Below are 20586 nucleotides of genomic sequence, written 5' to 3'. Positions count from 1 at the left end.
GAGTCTTAGAAGAGAGTATCTCGAACACATTATTATGTTTTGGCTTTTTCATAAGTTTCAGCCTTTTCAATTTGGTATTAATAATAACTGTGCCTCTTACCAATCTATGATCGCTATTCACTGCAAACCTATTTAGCACTGATACATCACTGACAATGTGTTTGTGAGTACAATGGATGTAGTAGTCAATCTCATTTCTCGTCAAGTTGTTAGGATTTTTCCATGTCCATTTATTCTGGGATTTTTTGTTGAAGAATGAGTTCATTGCATAAAAAAATCTACTCATAAAATAATAATATTTACAAACATTTGTCTACTAATATTTAATACATAAAGTCTACTTATATTTACAAACTTTTGTCAAAATATTTTACCACAAAGTTAATGCCTTAAACCCGCCCTGGCCATCCCGCGGCCGCATGCGGTCCGCGGCGCCCTTACGTGCGGCCCGCGGCCATGTATAACGAATATGTTTTTAGAACAAGTAAATTATGAGAAAGCATTCAAATAGAATTAATTGACCCACAATGCAATATTCAACTAAAAAATATACCCCCCGATTCCAAAAATAGAATTTTGTTGTAGGTACTTAACAACAAATTATAATGGACTCAGTATTGATGCTGACCTTTTTCACGGCACGTTGCATTTGTACAGGAAATTTCTTCATAGAGTTGATTATTTGGGATAGTTGCTGAATGCACATTTTGAGTGGTTTGTGCTATGTATATGTACCGCATGTAGTGTATATGTTTGTGTATGTTTTATATGTGCGTTCAGGTGTGTGTGCGTGGATGGCTCGGGGTGTGCATTCGGTATTTTTATTTATTACCAATGATAACCTCCAGGGAAAACGCAAATGTTAATAATTTTTTGTCACATTCAATGTTTAAATCTTTTTCATAATTTATGAAAACTTAATTTGTCTTTTTATGCGAGAAAATCGTTGTTTTTAATACTTTTTAAGTATGACTATGTTTTCTGAATAAAATAAAATAAAAAAACAACAAAATATCCTAATATAAGATGTTTTGCCCAAAAAATTATTAATGCATTTGGATCTACGTACGTTTGTGAAGCTTTTTTTTCTAAAATGAAACAATAAAAATGAAAAAAAGGTGTCAATAACAGACGTTAATCCGAAAAAGCAGTTAAGGTGTGCAATTTCAACTGTTGAAATAGATTTAGAAAAATTAAGTAAGTGAAAAAAAATTATCTCGCTCTGAAACAAGTAATCATTGATTATTGGTTTTATTTCAAATAAAATTTGCAAAATTATTTGATTTATGAGTCTTAATTAATAATATTGATTGTTGAAATTGTTAAAAATAACTACACAAACACATTTTTCTGTAAGTTCAATGTGTATTTTCGTTTCACACCTGTATTGCGGTGGTATTGTTTTTTTCCCAACTACCCTGATGGTACTTTCAGATTACCTTTGCATTAAAATTTTTTAAATACTTTTTTATAATAGAAAAAAATCAACAAGTATGAAACTCGTTTTAATTAAAAAATTAAATTATTTGTGTATAATTTCTGTATGTGCGGCCATTGGAAAAGTTGTAGGTCGTCAATGCGGCCCGGGGTGCAATTTGGGTTGGACAGGTCTGCTTTAAACTTTGATAAAATATGATTTAATTTTTAAAAATATAAATATTAACAGTAAATTACCAACTTAATTTTATTACAATTTCTCCATAGCAACGTATTATATCTAAGAGCTTTTATGTTCTTACCACCGCACAGATTAACAATAAGCTTTGGTTGGAATTATTCTACAGACTAATATTATTAGGTACTATCGTATTTGCGGTAAGATATTAAAGCTTTAAGCTTCTGTGACAGTGTAACTGACTTATGTCATTAACGGTACATGGTCTTGAATAATGTAATCAGAAGTATAATATATGTAGGTACTTAAATCCTGGCTCCAAAATAATAATACTATATTTCAATTAAATAGTTTGTTACTAGTGTCACTTAATTGACTCATTGAAACAACATGCCTGTTATTTCGAAAGAGAACTCCTGTTATTTATTAAATTATTTGTGTTTAAAGTAAAAAAGCGTTTTTATCACCTTGGCTTAATTTCTTTAGACCAACAAAATAAAAGTTTTTAAAAAAATGTGTAAGGTTAGGAAATCATGTAAATAAACACAATCGTTTTATGAAATATTTTTTTTATTGTTGTTGTGTAACGTTTTCTTAGTTGTTAGTAATATACATACGGTATCTAGGCAGATGACAAATACAGTTCTGTATGTGAAATAGAACCAGAATCCTGGATGAGCGTTTTCGGTTCGATGGCTACTCTCAGGTAAAAATTCTGAAAAAGGAAATCAAGTTGGGATAAGTCGACCTCTTAGTGTAGTGATTGGCGCATTCCCCTTCCACTCTTGGAGTCTTGAGTTCAATCCCAGGCAGAGTCGATGTGAACTTTTATTATTTTTTTTAAGTGATTTTACACCGCAATATTTTACTGTCCCTGGACTAGTACCTGAAGCGTAATACTAATCATCTTACCTTCCATGTAACAAAAGTGATCTAGAAACGCTGCGGTCGGAGTGCCAGTGTAGTATCCTATGCACCACTAAGTTCGGAGAGGCATATAATCAAGAAGTAATATACGTTTCACAAACTCATATTACATATTAAATCTTAACATAAATATCCTCACCTTATGTACTAAATTATACCAATTTATAATTTTTTTCCAAATGTGGAAATGTTTATGAAAGTAAATCAGGCAATGTCAGAGTGGATCTTTCTTGACAGTCATCCAGAGGATGACCAAAAAACTGAATAACTCAGTGCTCCAAAATCCTGCAGAGAAAAGGCCTAGATGAAAGCATCGAACCGAAAAATATACAGCCTAAGAAAGAAAAGAGCCGACCCCAAAATCCTACCTAGGCAATGAGTTTGGACAGTGCCAAAAAGAAAGAGACTTTTCTAGCTTCCCTGGGACTTTCTGAAAACTCATTGAACACATTTAAAACCTTATGAAACAGGTTTTTCTAGTCAATCTGAAGTCGTATACGCTTACTGCTTGATATTTATGTCTGACAGTCCCGGTTATACCTTTAACTATGCCATCGAAAGGGTCGAGAGTTTTAATTTCATGGGAGTTTATGTTATGGAAAATGGCAGCTTAACAAAAAACTTGGAATGCGACTAGGAATAGCAAACGCCACATTCATTAGTATGAAGGCTGTCAGAAGATTGTATATTTACTCATTAAAAACCAAAGTTTAGACATATGCAGAATGTTGAATGTTACACAGTGTGTAAAGTGACCACTTAAACCAGCCAATGACAGGTCATAAGCCTTGTAAATACCTAGACGTCGATATTCCCTTCTCAAAAATGTTTTCCCTCTGTTGCAACTAAAATTAATATTTTTCTGTCCCGTTTTCCGCACCTCAAAACAAAACCAATTTAAACGTTTTTTCTGAAAGAATATTGTTGACGGCCTCCGTAGTGCAGTGGTCAAGATGCTTGACTCGCACACGGAAGGTTTCGGGTTCGATTTCCGGTGAGAACACAAAAATTCAATGTGATTTTTCTCAAGGCTGGGTGTCCTATGATTTAATTCACCACTGAAATTGGGCTTTTTGGCCTTTGTGGTGCAAAAAAATTATGTGTCGGTACTTCTTCCATTTTCAAAATTATTTATTAGATTTGTATACCATATGTCCGAAGACGGCAGATAAGACTAGGGATTTTTTTGGGTTTTTGGATGGTCCTAGAAACACTTTATCAAAAAAGCAAAACCATAGAGATTCACTTATAGTGTGTAAAAATTACAATGCTCTAGTGCTATAATACAGGAACAAAATATGGGATAACGTTTGTATGACGTAAAGTAATACCGCCTTTCCTCTTAAGTAAATTGAAGATATCCGTGAACCAGAACCCTGGACAATTGTTTATCACTCGATGGCAGCTCAATCTCGAATAAAGAAATCAAGTGGAGATAAGTCCACCTCCGTAGTGGTTGACGCGCTCTTCTACCGTTCTAGAGATCCTGAGTTCGATTTGTGGCCTGTTTTTTGAACTGCAGTAATTATTTGTTCTTGGACTGGCACCTGAAGCATACGACTTTATCGATCCATCATTGGGTATGGAAAAATTTATAAAAGAGTCACCTTGTCATTTTAAAAATAAAAATACATATTTTATTTTAAATAAGTACTATTTTGTTCCCCTCTGATAAAGGAATTGGCAATATTTTAGATACTTTCCAATGACCTTTATCTATAAAGGCAACGTTTGAGTTGAACAATGAAGGGAAAAATGTATTTAAACTCGCAACATTAACGGAACGAATTATTAAGGCACCGACATTGTACATATTGTTCTCATACTCAAACTTTCTAAAGCTTTGTATCGGAAAACGTGTTTTATGATTTCTGGGAATTTAAACGAATGTTTATGATTTTCGAACCTTTTAACAGAAATTCGAAATATTAATGTATGTGCTTGGGTAAAATCGCGAAAAGAAATTCAAAATTCGATTTGGTCCTAGCCATTTTACTTTCTGGCAATGTTAGGTCATACCCACAATACCTTTGTCCAAATGTTTATAGACAAGTACTGGATTTCACCCTCTAGAGAGTAATTGAAATTAACTTATTACAACAGAGATGGAGAATTGTTTCGAGAAGGAAATATATAAGTCCAGGCATTTACAGGGCTCTACTTCTTCTTCTCTCGTTGACTGATTTAAGTTATCACTTAACACGCATTATTAAGTGGGGATAGGAGTTTAATGATAATTGATGTAGTAAAAAATCTGTTGTAATTTGTTTTTCTTTTACTCGTTTTTATTCATTTATTTATTTGACAAAATGTTGTTTGCATTACTTTACAGGCGGTTTAACTTAATTACGTAATACAGACTGTAAATATAAGTTAGAACTAATGAATAGAAAGCAGATAGCTGTAAAACTGTCAACATGTACAGAAAAATAGATTGTATTATCCGCTGAAGCCATATTTAGCAAGCAAATCGCCCTATTAATGAGTGAATTCTGACTTGCATTTGTACGGCTTCTGGGTGTGTAAAACAGTGCATGAGATCCCGCTCTAGTATTATTATTGGGAACATACAAACCGATCTCTATCAGTACATTTGGATTATTTAATTCTTCCAGAAATCAGCTTAAAGAAATGTTATAAAATAAATAAAACAACTTTATTCTCAACCACAAATTTAAAATTAGTGCTTAAAAATAAAGTTGTTTTATTTATTTTATTATAATTAATAACCACAAAGTCAGTGCTTCAAATATATTTTTTTTGTAAAGAAATGTTTCCTAAGATAATTATTTTCAAGGTTGCACGAAAAACTACCCAAAACAATTAATTTTGCTTAAGTTGTTATAGTAAAATAAAATAAGATGTCTCATACAGTTTAACATTTACCACAATGCCTATGTTTGATATATTCTAAATTAACAGGGAAAGTACTTTCTCCGCATACCCGAAATCGTTTTAAAAACGTGAGTCTTCCTGTCAGTTTCACCCGTACAAAAAAGCCAGGTTTTTTTGTTAGTAAACGAATTACTCTTTTTAAATTTTTAATTTCGTAAATGGCAATTTTAATTAAATTCAACTCTACTACTTTCACTGCCCTTTCACCATAAGTTTGACAAATTATATGCAGGGCGTTTATCGGATATTTTTAATCATCCTTATGCCCATATTGAAAACACGAATGGTAACAAAAACTGTATATACTTGTATCACATTAGCCTATACCCATTTTACTAATTTGATACATTCAATAACGTCATATTAGATTATAATTATTATAATATTCAAATTTCCTTTTAGTCACCCAAAGATAAATCCCAAAATCATACACGTAGCATTGCTTATTTTTAAGTTATTAATTACGTCAATTTAATCAAGTCACAGTGAAAGGATTGTTAGTAGGTAGGTACTATATTTAACAATTTCAACACCAAAGGTTAGCAACACTACTTCCCTTTGCTAAACAAACTAAATCAACAGATGTAAGAATTGAAGAAATATGAGTGTTCAAACATAGGCAGAATAGTGAATGTTACCCATGTGTGTGATGCGGCCACTTTAAACTGCCTACAACACGTCATAATCTTTATAAATGCCTGCGCTTCTATATTTAAAGTTTAAATCGTTCTCCATTTCTGTTGTAATAACGCATCTTTAATCGTATCATCTGCGTTTGATTATAAAACAAAAGCATCCAATAAAAAATAAATCAATTGTTTTGAAGAAACAATTGTTTTAACATTAAAAGCCAATTCAAAAATACGTCGCATAATTAATTACCTGTACGTCAATATTTGATTTAAACACCTTTTATCCCGGCACAATATTGGACTTTGAATCAACTATGTGACAAAAATCAATTTAGAACATATTTTATCTTCGCAAGTATATCATGATGAAACGATACGAAAATAGATTTTTCAAAACGTGTTAACGTTTTAAAGAATATCAAACATACTTGTTAAAGGGCATTCGAACCGGAACGAACCTTTATCGGTCGGTTGGTTGTTTTGTTTCATTCTCTTGCTTGGATTTTTGATGACATGATTTTACAGTAGTAACATATTAAATTTTGTAAAAACAATTTTTGTTAATGAACAGTGTAGAAAAAACATACAAACGAGAATAATTTAATCAATCAAAACCTAGATTTTTTTTATGTTGAATTGTAACCACTTCTTAAACAATAGAAAAATATTTCAACTTTATCTTTTAACGGTATTATTTATCCCGCATTAATATTGTCCTTGCTTTATTTACTTTCATCACACAACTGTAGAATAATTTTCTCGGAAAACAAGTATTTACTTAATTCTATCAATGAACAAATTAATAAGCCTCACAGACATATAAAGTATACTAGTGTAACAGTTATTTCAAAACAATTATTGAACTAAATTCTGCATGCTCCAATAAAAGAAAAGCCCTATTATAGAATGGAATTTTAAAAATACATCATCAATACACTGGATTTGTAACATTTGTATTTAAAGATTTGGTGAAAAGGATTTTGGAAGTTAGTAATATACATACATAACGCGTCAAATCAAATTATTACGTCGATAGTTTGCGCCCCGGGTGAAACGCATACGAGTAATCATAAATTGTCTAAACTGTATTTTTAAAAAAAAATATTTAATGAAAACTTTACTGAAACAGATAAGTTTTACAAATCTATTGAATTACGCTTGAAATAAAACCTTAATTTTCAACTAAATTACTTACATCATAAACAATATTTATTTTTGCGGGTTGATACTGACATTGCATTGTCATTATCCAAATTGTTCCTATCCGAAAGCGGTGAAAAATAATTTCTTTAGATAAACATCATATGATACGCAGATTTATTTTTATTGCAAACCAGGCGAGAGAAGTGTGCTTGTCAATTTAATTGATGGATGACGTTTTACAATAATATATTAATTTTATTTTAAATTTGTAACCATTTTCAGTATAACATAAATTACAAAAACAATGTTAACGGTGTTTTTAATTAGAGCTACTTGTAAAAGAAATATAAATATGATTTTTCACTTTTTTCTTAAATTAATTGTATTTCTGACTGCACCTTTTATTTCCTTTGTTCATTTCATTGAAGAAAAATATTCTTTTCTAAGAATAATTATGTTGTGCAGTAGTTGTTTTTTATTTCGGAATTAAGATATTACCAGTTGCTCTAGGTGGCGAACTTACGTTTTGTGACATAAAAACACCACCATTTATGTTGTTTTTATCGATTTGAAGTACATTTTTTTTAAAATAACGATTTTATATCTAAAACCTTAAATTGGACAGTATGATAAATGAAAAAAAAGTTACTGAATCAGGAAATTTTACAATAACATTTTTATAAGTTGACGAGTGTGTTTGACTCGATGTGTGGCTGCTCTCGGAGAATTATTCTAAAAATAGAAGTATAATGGAGATAAGTCTGCCTCGTAGTGCAGCGATTGACCCATTCGTCTAACGTGCTTGAAGTCCCGGGTTGAACTACTGGCAGGGTGAAAGAAAGATGCGGTTAATAGATTTTAAAATACAAGGAGCTGAGGAGCAACAAATTCACAAATCTGATCAGCCGCTTAGAAGAAGTCGAAAAATAAAAATTCAAATTCTCAACACAAGCGGACAGCTAGAAAACAACTGCGTGAAATAGAAACAATAATATTTGATACATGGAAAAGTTTGTCTGAAACATATGAAGTCTTAAAAAACTAACTTTTGGTTTTTGCTTAATCTTTAGCTTTAGATATTTATGGGAACAAACATTCTCAAATATGAACCAAATGAAAAATAAACTTATAAGCGGAATAACATATGAAAATTTTCAATCATGAATTCAATTTTTAAAAAACTAGCTATTTGCCAGATATAATAAAGCTATCAAAACCGATGCATGGACGGCGCATTGTTCTGATTAAATTTTAAAATAAAACTTCTTACACTTTTTTTTCGCATTCATATCCACATACATAATATAAATGTTGCAATGGTTTGTTCGTGGAAGATCGATAAATAAAAAATACTTGGAGTTTGAAAGGGTTTATCCGAAATTGTATTCCCAAACCCGCTATCCTCCATTCACAAAATCAATCGCCACCGGCTACAACGCTAGAACATGACAGGGTTGACTAGACTCGAAGTTTACTACATGAACCACAGAAATAAATTAGAGACAAAATATTTCAAATGAAAACACTGTCCTTACAGAATAAGAATTTATTACAATAAAATTTATACATTTATTTGTTTTTAATTTAAGTTTTTACGTGATTTCAGATCGCATTAAATATGTTTATTTAACTCATATTGGTGGAATCTATAAAAAATAACAATTAAAGTATTATTGATCACAAATGCATTAAATTATTCATTTAACCGAAATCTGGCATCAATAAATAAGTATGGCGACGCGTAGAAATCGAAATCTTGAAAAATGTCATCCTGGCCTGGTTCTTCAATGATCTGAAGTGTTCCATTTGAAATCATAGGTAATTTGGTTGGATCTGTCATCATGTCCAGTGATTGATGCTTCGGTTCAAAGCCATGACCTTTTCGCCCAGAAAGTTCTCAAAAGACACCCTCATTTTGATCCACACGACAGTTTCTTGATTCGTTTCATTGTCCGTTGACAAAACCCATTTGTTGCCTTTTTTAATAATGTACAATGATAAATTTATGGATTACATTATAATTCTAAATCCCGGGCCAGTGTAATGCAATCAATTTGACTACAATAACGTGGCCGTGTAATTTTGTGTCTCATAGGATTAAGGTTAATAAATAAAATATGTATATATTTGTAAAATTTAAGAAATGGATTCAATGAAAGATTTATAGGATGTCTAGAGTCATTGGATTTATTTAAATCAATGTAATCTTATGCAATTACACTCAAGGTAGTTCCTTTATTGAAGATCGGTACACGACCGTTCATGCTTGATTCACGTTGTGTCACTGAAGAAAGCTTAGAAAAAAACCGCATTGGATGCGTTCGCTGCTGACAACATTATAAAGATTGGTTGCAATATTTTCTGTGACGAGTAACAAATTTAATGTTACTCGTTACAATATTACATAAATGCGGTCCTCCGGTACCTTTGTTATTTCGTTTCCATGACAATTTGGCTCTTGTCACTTGACAAACTGCCAACCCCTGGCCTATGGTAATATCATACTTTGAGTAACGCTCATCTTTCCATTTACAAAAATATAAGTACAGCGTAATATATATATTTTTTTTATTCATTTAACTTTTTGTTCACAATGTCAATTGTACATTAGCGGGCTAATTAACAAACGGCAATTTTTTCCAAACAAGTAATAAAATAAAAACTTTATTTTTACAATTCAAGTAGAAAAAAAATTCCAGTAGAAAATAAAAAAAAACCAAAGATATAGAAAAATTTAAATTATTTTATTTGTATATTATTAACTTAAATCAATAAAATTACTCAATGGGAAAAGGAAATAAAGAGAAAAGAGGAACGGGGGAGACACTAAGGAAGAGAAAGGAGATGTTTATTCAGACATGATTTAAACAGAGATACTGTAGTAAAATCTTTGATAGTGGATGGGAGATGATTCGACAGTCGAGCCGCATGGACACTATTTGATTTAGAGAAGAAAGAGGAATTGAGGATGGGTATTAAGAAGGTGCTTTTAGAATAAGAACGAAGAGGTAAACCATGAACTGATAAGCGTTGAAATTTTTCACGGAGGTATATAGGAGCTTTGGGAGTATAGTAAACAGAAGTGAGAGTGAGTGATAGTCTCTCCGCTGTCTAATTATGAGCCATTTTAGTTGCCTACGATAATCAGAAATGTGGCCTTTTTTTTAAGACCAAAAATATACCTTATGCGTGTATTTTGAAGTCGTTCAAGTTTATCGTATTGCTCACAGCTTAACTCGGTCATGGAAATATCAGCGTAATCTAGAATGGGTAGTAGTAATGCTTGTACGAGTGAAGTAATGCTTATAAGCGATTTGCATCGCTATTTAGTAACTACCACACACACAATGTCCACAATACATAGGAAACATTGTAAATAATATGTATATTTGTCTTGTCACCCGGTGTGGGCAAATATGCTTACAACACAAATATCGTATTGTCTCTACAAATAATGGGCTGTTTGATTTATGGCGCTATTTATCCGTCCGCTCGAATCGATCACATACATTTTTTATTTTTCTTTTTCTAAGGTTATCGTATCAGTACACCCTGTGTAAAGTGTACCAACTACGATTATTTTGTCAATTGTGTGTTTTTTAAATTCTAAAAAAAGTTATTTTATTACTCTCATCTGAATGTAAGTCAGTGGCCTCGTGGTGTAGTGTTCAGCGCATTTGCCTAGTATGCAAAAAGTCTCTGGTTCGATTCCCGACATGGTTAGTAAAGTATTTATTTGAAAAACTTTTTTTTTTTCATAGTCCCTGGACTGGACCTGAAGCGTAAGACTGATCATTTTACCTTTATGTAACAAAAATGATCAAGATACTCTGCGATTGGTGTACCAACGCAGTACGCGATGCGCCATCAGTTGCCGAAAGAGAATGATGATGATGATGAATATAATTGTGTACAGAGCACTATATTTATAGGCCCAGAGGGTTTTTAAGTGACAGTTACAAAATTAAAATTAAGCGTTTTATGATACATGCTAACAAGACAACAATGTAAGTCGAATCAATATTTATCTAATAAACATATTTAATTTTTATGTGCTGAATTTTATTTTATTTTTATTTGTTATTTTAAACAGTTTTAGGCAAAACATTACTGTAAGTCCTATGTCTAGGTAAAAGAAAATACAAAAAGTCAGATTTTTAAAGCTTTAAAATAATGTTAGTTATTTAGATTTTTAATCTAAAAACTTATAAAAGAAAACCGAACACATTACTTTCTCCTTATTCGTTTCCCAGCCGGTGTCGTCTGACAATTGTATTCTTGTGATATAGCTTTCTTCATTTTCATGCGGGGGAAGGGGTGGTCACTCTGCTTTAATATGCGGCGTTTGCTTTCGAAATAACTCGTAGTATTTTTTTTCTTTTCTTTTAAATTTACATTTAATTACTATTCATTTTATGTACGAGATTCTTTTTTAACTTACTGTTAAGCTACTTGTAAAAACCTGTAATTGGCTTATTTGTTATTTGTTTTGTTATATAAATATGAGATAATTATAGCTGTTGGTTATCCAAATAAATTAAAATAAAATAAAATAAAAAAAATAAAAATATCTGTTATTTTATGACTCATCTTTCAATACATAAACAGTTTTATTTTCTTGTGAAGCTGTTACAGTTGTTTCTGAGATATAACTGTTACTAAATGTTATTAAATATTTGTAAATAACCACTTACCGACTTTTCTATGTCTACCGGTTTCAAGACTTACCCGTCTCTTCGTCAGGATACCAATTAAACCTACATGCAAAACAACATGCAAACCAACATGTAAAGCCCACTATACACCTTCATCATACTTGTAACACAAAAATAAAAAACCAAAACGATATGCATTTCAATAAGCACGTGCACTGATTAGGACAAACATGCACTGATTAAATTATGAAAATATTCTATGTTGTTTGAGAAATAGTTGAAAAAAGTAGAGGGGATGGAGGGGGGGGTAAGCTTAATAGGTTTTATACGGCGACCATTACATTTTTAATAATTTTTGTGCAACAACTATGGTGAAGGTGTATAGTGGGTTTTGCATGTGTCAACAATTGGTGTCTTGACGAAGAGACAAGTACGTCTCGAAACCGGTAGATATAGAAAAGTCGGTAAGTGGTTAAATACAAATATTTAAAAACGTTTAGTTAAATGTTTGAATACAAAGTTAATGCTTTAAATATTAATAATTTAACTGTTACGTTTAACTGTATTTTTTTCCAAGTATTTTTTTGTGAAACTGTTTTGGAAGAATACTGTTTTAAAATAACAGATTATTTTACCGTCTTTATTATCTGCAAGTTTATTTATAAATAATAACTCATTAAATATTTCGTTAGTGGGTTAGGTAAGGGTTTGCAAGAGAGTATATATATCCCTAATTTTCCAAACTATACGGATGAAGCAAATCATTCCTTAATAGATGAACTCCATATTTTAATATGGCCATTATGAAAATGGTCGATACCGATATATCATTTTGTGACATGAAAGAGCATGATTTTACCGTGTTTTATGTAAAAGTGACTGTTTTGAAAGTGACAAATAGGCAATTTTTCCTTTACACCACCGATTTAATGAAATTTTTCAAGTTTACCCACCTCGTAGTGTAATGATTAGCTACCGAGGTTAGAGATTAATTTTTCTACACGGCTGACTTATTTTTTTCTAATTAATTTTATTATTTTTCTTCGACAGTCATCTAAGGCGATAGACTGATAATATTTCCTTTATATAACAAATAATTATAGTAAAAATCCAATGCTTAATGCACCAAAGGATAAAGCTTGGATAAATATAAGAAAAAAAAGAGTTTTGCTTTTTATAGATGTAAAAAGAAGTCATTTGGAATCTAAATAACATTCAGAAGGACGCTTATATTTAATTAAATGATTTGAATTTAGATTTTTTTTTGTATTATGTTCCTGTAGTGTAATATCAAAGATTTTGCAAAGGGACCCGGATTCGATTTCCGGTGAGATCATAATAATATATCTGATTTTTGTTCAATCTTTGTTGATCTGTCGACCAATTGCTACTTTTACTCCTTAGCTTGATAAGGTGCAAAAAAGAAAAAAAATCTCAGTGTAGTTTTTTTGCTATTTTTGTGTTATTTTATTTATGTATTTATTCCCATAAAAAATTTAACAAAAACACACGTATTTTCTTAAGCTGTAAATCATTTTCATAAAAACCGAAGAAACCTATTTATACACGTCAATTCATAATAGAACTTACGTCAGTCAACAAAAAGCGCTTGTATTAGAAGGGATGAAAAAAGGAAAACAAAAAAAAAATGTATTCCTGTTTCGTAAGTGAAATATATTATAAGCAAAAAATTAACACTATTTATGATTCCTGTACCGGGTGTCTCAAAATAAAACTACCCATCACACATTATATTCCCAAATAAAATACAACATTACGTAAGTGGAGGTATTTTTCTATGGTATCCATTATGGGGGGGGAAATGTCACCACACTACAAATTATATGGGACAGAAGAAAAGCGTTGTTATTAATGGTTCCAATAAAAGTGAGTTTTATGGTTATGTATCTACCCACTATGGAGAAGGAAATATAGACTAAAACAGTGGTTTATAAAATGTTTGAAACAGTTTATTTATAAACCAGTTTTTAATTTTTTAGTTTAATTTAAGATTAGAAAAATCCTCATTAGAGACGTGTGCTAACAATATTTTTTGAGTAGATAACTTTGAAATATTTTTGGCATTTACTGGTTCTTATCCGGAATTTTTTTCAAATGAACGGAGATAAATAACATTTTAAGAAGAAACATATGAAGTTCTTTTACAGTGTAGAAGATCCGCCATTGGCATTTTTCGCAGTGAAAGTACTGCTTACATTTACCCAGAAACGGAAAGACAGAAAGTCTTTTTATCGCTTTCGCTCATACTAAAAAAACTATTTTTCTGTCAAAAATCAAATTATTCTTTTGAATTTCCATTTTATAAACCACAATTTAAATTTTATTTAAGTCTTTTGCTTTTATTCTCTCTTTTACTGGGAGTTTGGCAAATCATACTTATGTCGGATATTGTTTTTCTTAGTTAAAAAAATTGTTTTAATCACTTGAAAATTCAGTAACAAAAATCCATTTCTCTTACAGTATTAAATTAATTATAATCAAATTATATTATTGCTATCAATTCTGAACTCCAATGTCCTTTATGCAAGTCACCAAAAGGTGAATTTTATTATCAATAATCGTACAATTAACGCTGTTTATCTCAAGTTTAATAATTACATACGATATGGTACCTAAAAAAAATCGAACTTAATTTTTTTAAAGTTATTTAAATCATTACATTGATGCCCTTTAAATTACTTCCCATTAGAGCTAATGTCTTTGCCCCGTATTTTATTTCATTGATGAAAACATTTTAAAAAAATATTTTCCATGATGCTTCACAGCTTTTATCGTAACCTCAGAAACGTCGGTAAAATGCTATCTTTTCATGTATTTTTTTCATTCATAGGAATTCAAAAAGTCACCGATGGCTAGACCGGGTAAATAGGAAAGGTGGGGTACAGCGGGCTATGTGAGAGCAAACTTGGCAATCATCCTCGTCATTCCTAAATTTTTACTTAAAAATTCGCTTCATTGAACTCCAAATCACTCCAGATAGCTCCACAACTTCTTTGGTTGTCGGTTTACCAGAATAATTTGGAAATTTTTAACGACATTTTCATCGATTCGGACAGTCAAAAGACTTTCAGAGTAGGATAGGTATCAATCGACATTTCACTTCTTTTAAAATCAGAAAACAACTCAAAACCTTTCTTTGGCCGTTGTTAACATTTCAAGAATTTTCGTGCCAGTCGAGCAGGAAGCAAAAGTTCTCGGCTGCGCCCTCGATCATCCATGGCAAAAATGACGAGCACACAAAACAACTCTCACATAAAATTCACACCAACCAAGCGAAATCTTCTTCAGCAACGACACTTGGGATTTCGGCTAAAAGGTAGCCTACATGATTCTAACAGTAGAATCCCGTACCAAAATAACTTAGCCCACCACATTATTAGTTCGGTTTCTTTTGGGTACCCCCTCGTATATTTAATCAAGTTTTTTTATTTTATTATTTATTTACAATTTTAAAAAACCCGTTAGGGTTACATTAGAAATTTAATATTGTCTAGTCATTTTATGTCTCGTCTAGTCTAGTTAGTTCAGTCATTATGTGCTTTTTCAGATTGATTTTAAATTTGTCTCCAGTAAAAGTTTTCAAATAGTAAGGTTGTACGTTGTAGTGTTTAATACCCGTATGCAGAGACAAAACTTAAGGTGAGGAAAGTACATTCTAATTTCAGTGTTGTTGTTGTCTGGTGTTATATTTGTGTATGTCAGCATTTTTGACTAATATTATGTCGTCGTCTTCTCATGTATGTTTCCCAGTGTTATTTTGTGCACAGTTTTTAAGGTCTCAATTTTAGTCAAGTAGTTTATGTCAAACTGGTGTGTTTTTTTGTACAGTTCAGTCGTAGAGGTCAGGTAGGGTAGGTTGTATGTTAGTTTAAGAATTTTATTTTGTTGTCTTTGTATTCTTGTTATGTCTGTCTTGTTACCAGTTCCCCAGAAGGCGATCATGTAACTCAATTTGCTTTTGACATAGGCTTCGTACATCATAATTTTTTCCTTTCTTGGTATAAAATCTTTAATTTTGTAGAAGAGGCTATGTAGTGATGCCATTACTTTAGTGAGTCCGTCTTTGTGTTTTGTCCATTTTAATTGTCTGTCCATTGTGAATCCTAGGTAAGTCACATATTCTAGTTCTTTAAGAGTTTCGTTGTTTATTTTTATGTTCATGTTATGGTTCTTCTTTTGTGTTTCGAAATGTATTATATTGCATTTCTTGGAATTTTTATTACACTGAAAGGATTGTTAGTACTTCGTTTGACAATTTCACCAAGGGTTAGATATGCAACACTTCTTCCTTTGATGGGTAGGCATAGTACAAAGTTGAGTTTATCATTGGTCGTCCCACATTGGCTGGTTTTAATTGTAAGTTAGGAACGGGATGTGGTGCCGTGGCAGTATTGCGGACTTACGTATCAGCGCCATCTTGGATCCCGCTCTCCCAAAACCTTATTCCAATTTCATAGTAGTTTCTTATTATTTGTTTATTTTAGTTACTGTTAGCGTAAAAAATAAAAATTTAGGCTTTTTCTTTTACGTAAAATGAATTTACCATAAATTAAGGTTTTCGTTTTTTACTTTACAAAAAAAAATTTAAAATAATGTGATTTAAATTAGGTAGAATAATAAATGTTAAACTGCATGTAAAGTGATCACTACAAGTAGGCAATGACACATTACAATAAGTGTTTTGAATGTGTACCTAGACATCCATATTTCCATCTAGAATAAAAATGAGCCGTGTTAAAATTTGTTTTTAAAATTTTTTTGAAAATCCACCGTTTGATATCCATTGGATTGCCAGTTGCTTCCTTGAAGCTTTCTGCTTACTAAATTGTATTTCATAACACTTCTGCCCCTTGAGCTATATAGTCTTGTATGAGGTACATGTTGAAAGTTTGCAGTGTAAATCGATAAGTTCACTCATAAATTTAAATGCGTCAAAAGCCGCAAAAATGCCCACCAAAATTTAATTTAAAACAATTTAAAGTTTTTTGGGAAACGGGGCCAGAGGACTTTATTTCGTGCTAAAATTAATAAGCCTTTTGATGTCAAACATGTATACGTAAATCATATAAATAACAATCAAATTTTTCATACACGTAATTAAAATAAATTAGTTGTTAATTACTAAACTGAAATTGGAATCGATTTGTGATGAAGAAATAAATGAAACTCAGACCTCTGATTATGAATCCATAATCCAACTTAACTTAACTTATATAACTCGATTGCAATGATTCAATCAACTGTTTTCAATCAACTGTTGTTAACGTATGTCTTAAACCTGGTAGACAAGTAACAGATTGAACAGAATGATGATTTAATTCAGATTTATAGAACTCTATTACAATACAAAAAACTACCGATTAATGAATCGAAAAAATATTTTCGGCATTAAATATATACAAATTGGCAATACTGTAACAGTCTGCGCGTTTGTCTACCATGCAAGAGGCCTCGGGTTTGATTTCTGTCATGGTTGACATGAAATATTTATTTAGAAAGAGTGTTTTTACCCAGCAAAATTTCATAGTCCCTGGACTGGTACCCGAAGCGTAAAACTGGTCATCTTATTTTCATGTAACAAAAAAAACTATGCACAAACTGGAGGGGGCGGGTATTTTTAATAGCGTTGATTTAAAGCAGAACATCAAACAACGGTGCCACCATTTGCCAAACGGCCGTTATAGTGGTACAAACAGTATTGGAACGTCTTTTCTTATGTAGCGGTGAACATTTTTGTATCTGAAAATAAGTGCAAACGTGATTTTACCAAAAATGACGAATTTTTCATTGATTATTCTTTCAAATGAACTCTCTGTACCATGATTTTTAAACATCTCACTTTCGTCCAAAAATTGTAGTTTTTGACTTCCAATGACCCTTGTTCCAAATGTACTTGTTTATAATGCTTAGTTTGTCAATTTCCCACCGCAATACATTTTCGTTTTTTAAAAACAAGTCTGGTAAAATCTGGTGATCACGACCGCTACATAACGACACTACTCTCTTTGTCAACTTTTAAAAGTCTAGGATAAAAAAAATTTCGCGCGCAGTGATGTAATATTGAGTTACCTCAAGCAAAAGTTGAAATATTCTGAAGTTCGTACATTTGGAAAAAAAAACATACTGTTCAATAATTCCTTTACATAATTTATAAAGAGGACTTAAAAATCATAAATCCGCCGGTTAAATTACATACGTGCACCCACGCTCACTCCCAATAACCGACTGAATCTCTTTACGACAAACACCGGTCACAGAACAGCGTCTGTCTTTCTTGTTTTGAGTTATATCTTCGTGCTCTATCTTAAGCTAGGGTTTCCTAGGAAAGTGAAGCCCGTATCTTAACGGCCGTAGTGAACGGTAATGCGGTGGACAGCCGTCGTAACGGTGACTAGAGAGTGGTTTCCTAGGAAAACAGTGTTAAACGGAATTGATAACAACGTTCTTCTAGAAAACCACTCTCTAGTCACCGTTCACTCCGACCGTTCAGATACGGGCACCGCTGTCCTAGGAAACCCTTATTTTACAAAGATAAATATTTTTTGTAATAAAATCCTGCATATTTATACACACTTTACTTTCCTAGTTCAGTGTGAAAATGTCCATTTGAAGAATAAAAAAAAATAAACTTCTTCATTTGGATAAAAGAGAGATATATCATGTCTTGTATCGTATGTAGACTAGTGTGACATCACAACTACACAAGAATTACTATCTTAAGTCACCGTTAAGACATACATCTGGCACACACAGACAATGGCACAGTTTTCTTAGAAAACCGTATCTCAACCATACGACAAAACAATTTTCGAGACTTATTTGTCAAAAACTACATAATATATCATTTTGAGAAACTTTATGTCAATTACTCGAACTGTTTATGTGAAAAGGGGAAAATATTGCATCGTGGGTCTTCGGATATATATTTTTTTCGTAACTCGATATTCTAAAGGGCTCATTTTGGTGATTAGATTTATTTATCTTTCGTACATTATTTGATTACTTAAGTATTTTTTTTTATTTATTCTGAAACATCTGAGCTCCTTAAGAATGATGATTAAACCGTATACTTAAAACAACATTTCGGAAGCAATGTACTTAATATTTTACTGTCCAATCTTGATGTAATTGCCTCTTGAAACGGGTACATTTAACGGATTTTATGCGATAACGTTATTACAACCAACTCTATCGGCCATTATCGTTAATACATAATATCTATAAAAACGAATGCGAACATTTCGCAGATTGGAAAGAGATTGACATAAAGATGGATGACACAATCGATAGGAGAAAGATTATTCGATTTGAGAAGAAATATTATAGCGATACTTCTGAAGATTAATTCCATGGAACATAGAAAGAAAATGTGTCGCAGATGAGTATGACCTCTCAATCTTTCTATTTTGTTCATAAAGCAATGAAATGTATATTATTCCTACCTACTTTGTGTTCGAAGATCGATGATATAATTTTCTTTTCAACGTATTGTGTTATAATCGATTATTTGCGCATACCTATATAATATCGTAACATCTTTTTCTCTCTTTTTATTATCCTGTTCTTAATAATAATATTTGGCTGATTTATATAGCGCCATTTTTGTAAAAAATCACCTCAAGGGCGCTTTACAATTGTATACCTAAACTTACATTCTAAATAAACTTTTTTTTATTATTTTTTTTTTTTTTGTTTTCTTACAATAAACATAATAATAAAACAGAGTATTAAAAAAATAAAGCATTATTACATATCAACGAAAAATAGTAAACGAAAAATCCCACAAAGGCATGGCCTTTTCGTGGGTATACAAGAAAATGTAAATGAATGTTTGCTCCTATAATAAATAATGGACAGTTTTAATATTTTTGTATAACATAAGAAAGAAAAAATAAAATATTCTGTAAAAGATAAAATGGTATTTTTTATAGTAGTTAAAAAGGAAATAAAAAATATATTTAAAAAAACACAAAATCATTCCTTATATTAAACTAAAGTGATATATTATATTTCCATATTTAAAATTGAGGGTATGATAGTCTAAAAAAGTGGGATTTTAGTTGGGATCTAAACTGAAGTTTGAAGGCAATTGGTCCCAGACAGAGGGGCCGGCGGCGGCAAAAGCACGATATCCAAATCTAGTGTTTGGGGAGCGCCGGATTTCGACAAGTTTTCCTCTTCTTGAATCAAATGCTGACCTAAGAAAAGATTTTTTTTGACATGTATTTTCCCTAATACAAAGGTCCGATAGGTATTTTGGAGCCATTTCATGAAGGGATTTGAATACTGTCCAGCAAAGCTTGTATTTTATTCTCTCTGGGCTGTTAACCAGTGCGAATCTCGAAGATGTTGTGAGATGTGAGAATATTATTTTTACTCCCGTAATAAGCCTTGCTGCTGCATTGAAAACAGATTGAAGTTTATTAGTTTGATATTTTGGGAGATTTTTTATCCTTATCTGTATCTTAATCCTAAAAGTAACACCGGTTTCAAGGGTTTTATTTTTCGACAAAGTTTTGAGTATGTCCAAATGTAGAGTTCGTAGACAAGGCTAGATTTCACTCCGAGGAGAGTCATTAAGATTTAAATGTATTGTAACAAAGAGGGAAAATATTTTTGAGTATAAAAAATGGAAGTTCAGGCATTTAAACTTCGCAATCTTATGAACTCTTGTATAAAAATATTTGGATATTCTCCA

At 31.6% G+C, this 20586-nt stretch overlaps 1 protein-coding gene across 1 annotated transcript in view; it reads right to left on the bottom strand.

Annotated features, from left to right (window-relative positions):
• LOC148277053 (uncharacterized) overlaps positions 1–20586 on the bottom strand; it is a 76235-nt gene that overhangs the window by 28696 nt on the left and 26953 nt on the right. The gene's annotated exons all lie outside the window — the stretch shown is intronic.

Source organism: Micrasema longulum, unplaced genomic scaffold (genome assembly GCF_059751315.1).
Source record: "Micrasema longulum isolate JH-2025_06_02 unplaced genomic scaffold, ASM5975131v1 h1tg001094l, whole genome shotgun sequence".
Taxonomy (NCBI): domain Eukaryota; kingdom Metazoa; phylum Arthropoda; class Insecta; order Trichoptera; family Brachycentridae; genus Micrasema; species Micrasema longulum.
Note: the sequence above shows the minus strand (reverse complement) of the source record. Positions and strands in the feature narration are given on the sequence as shown.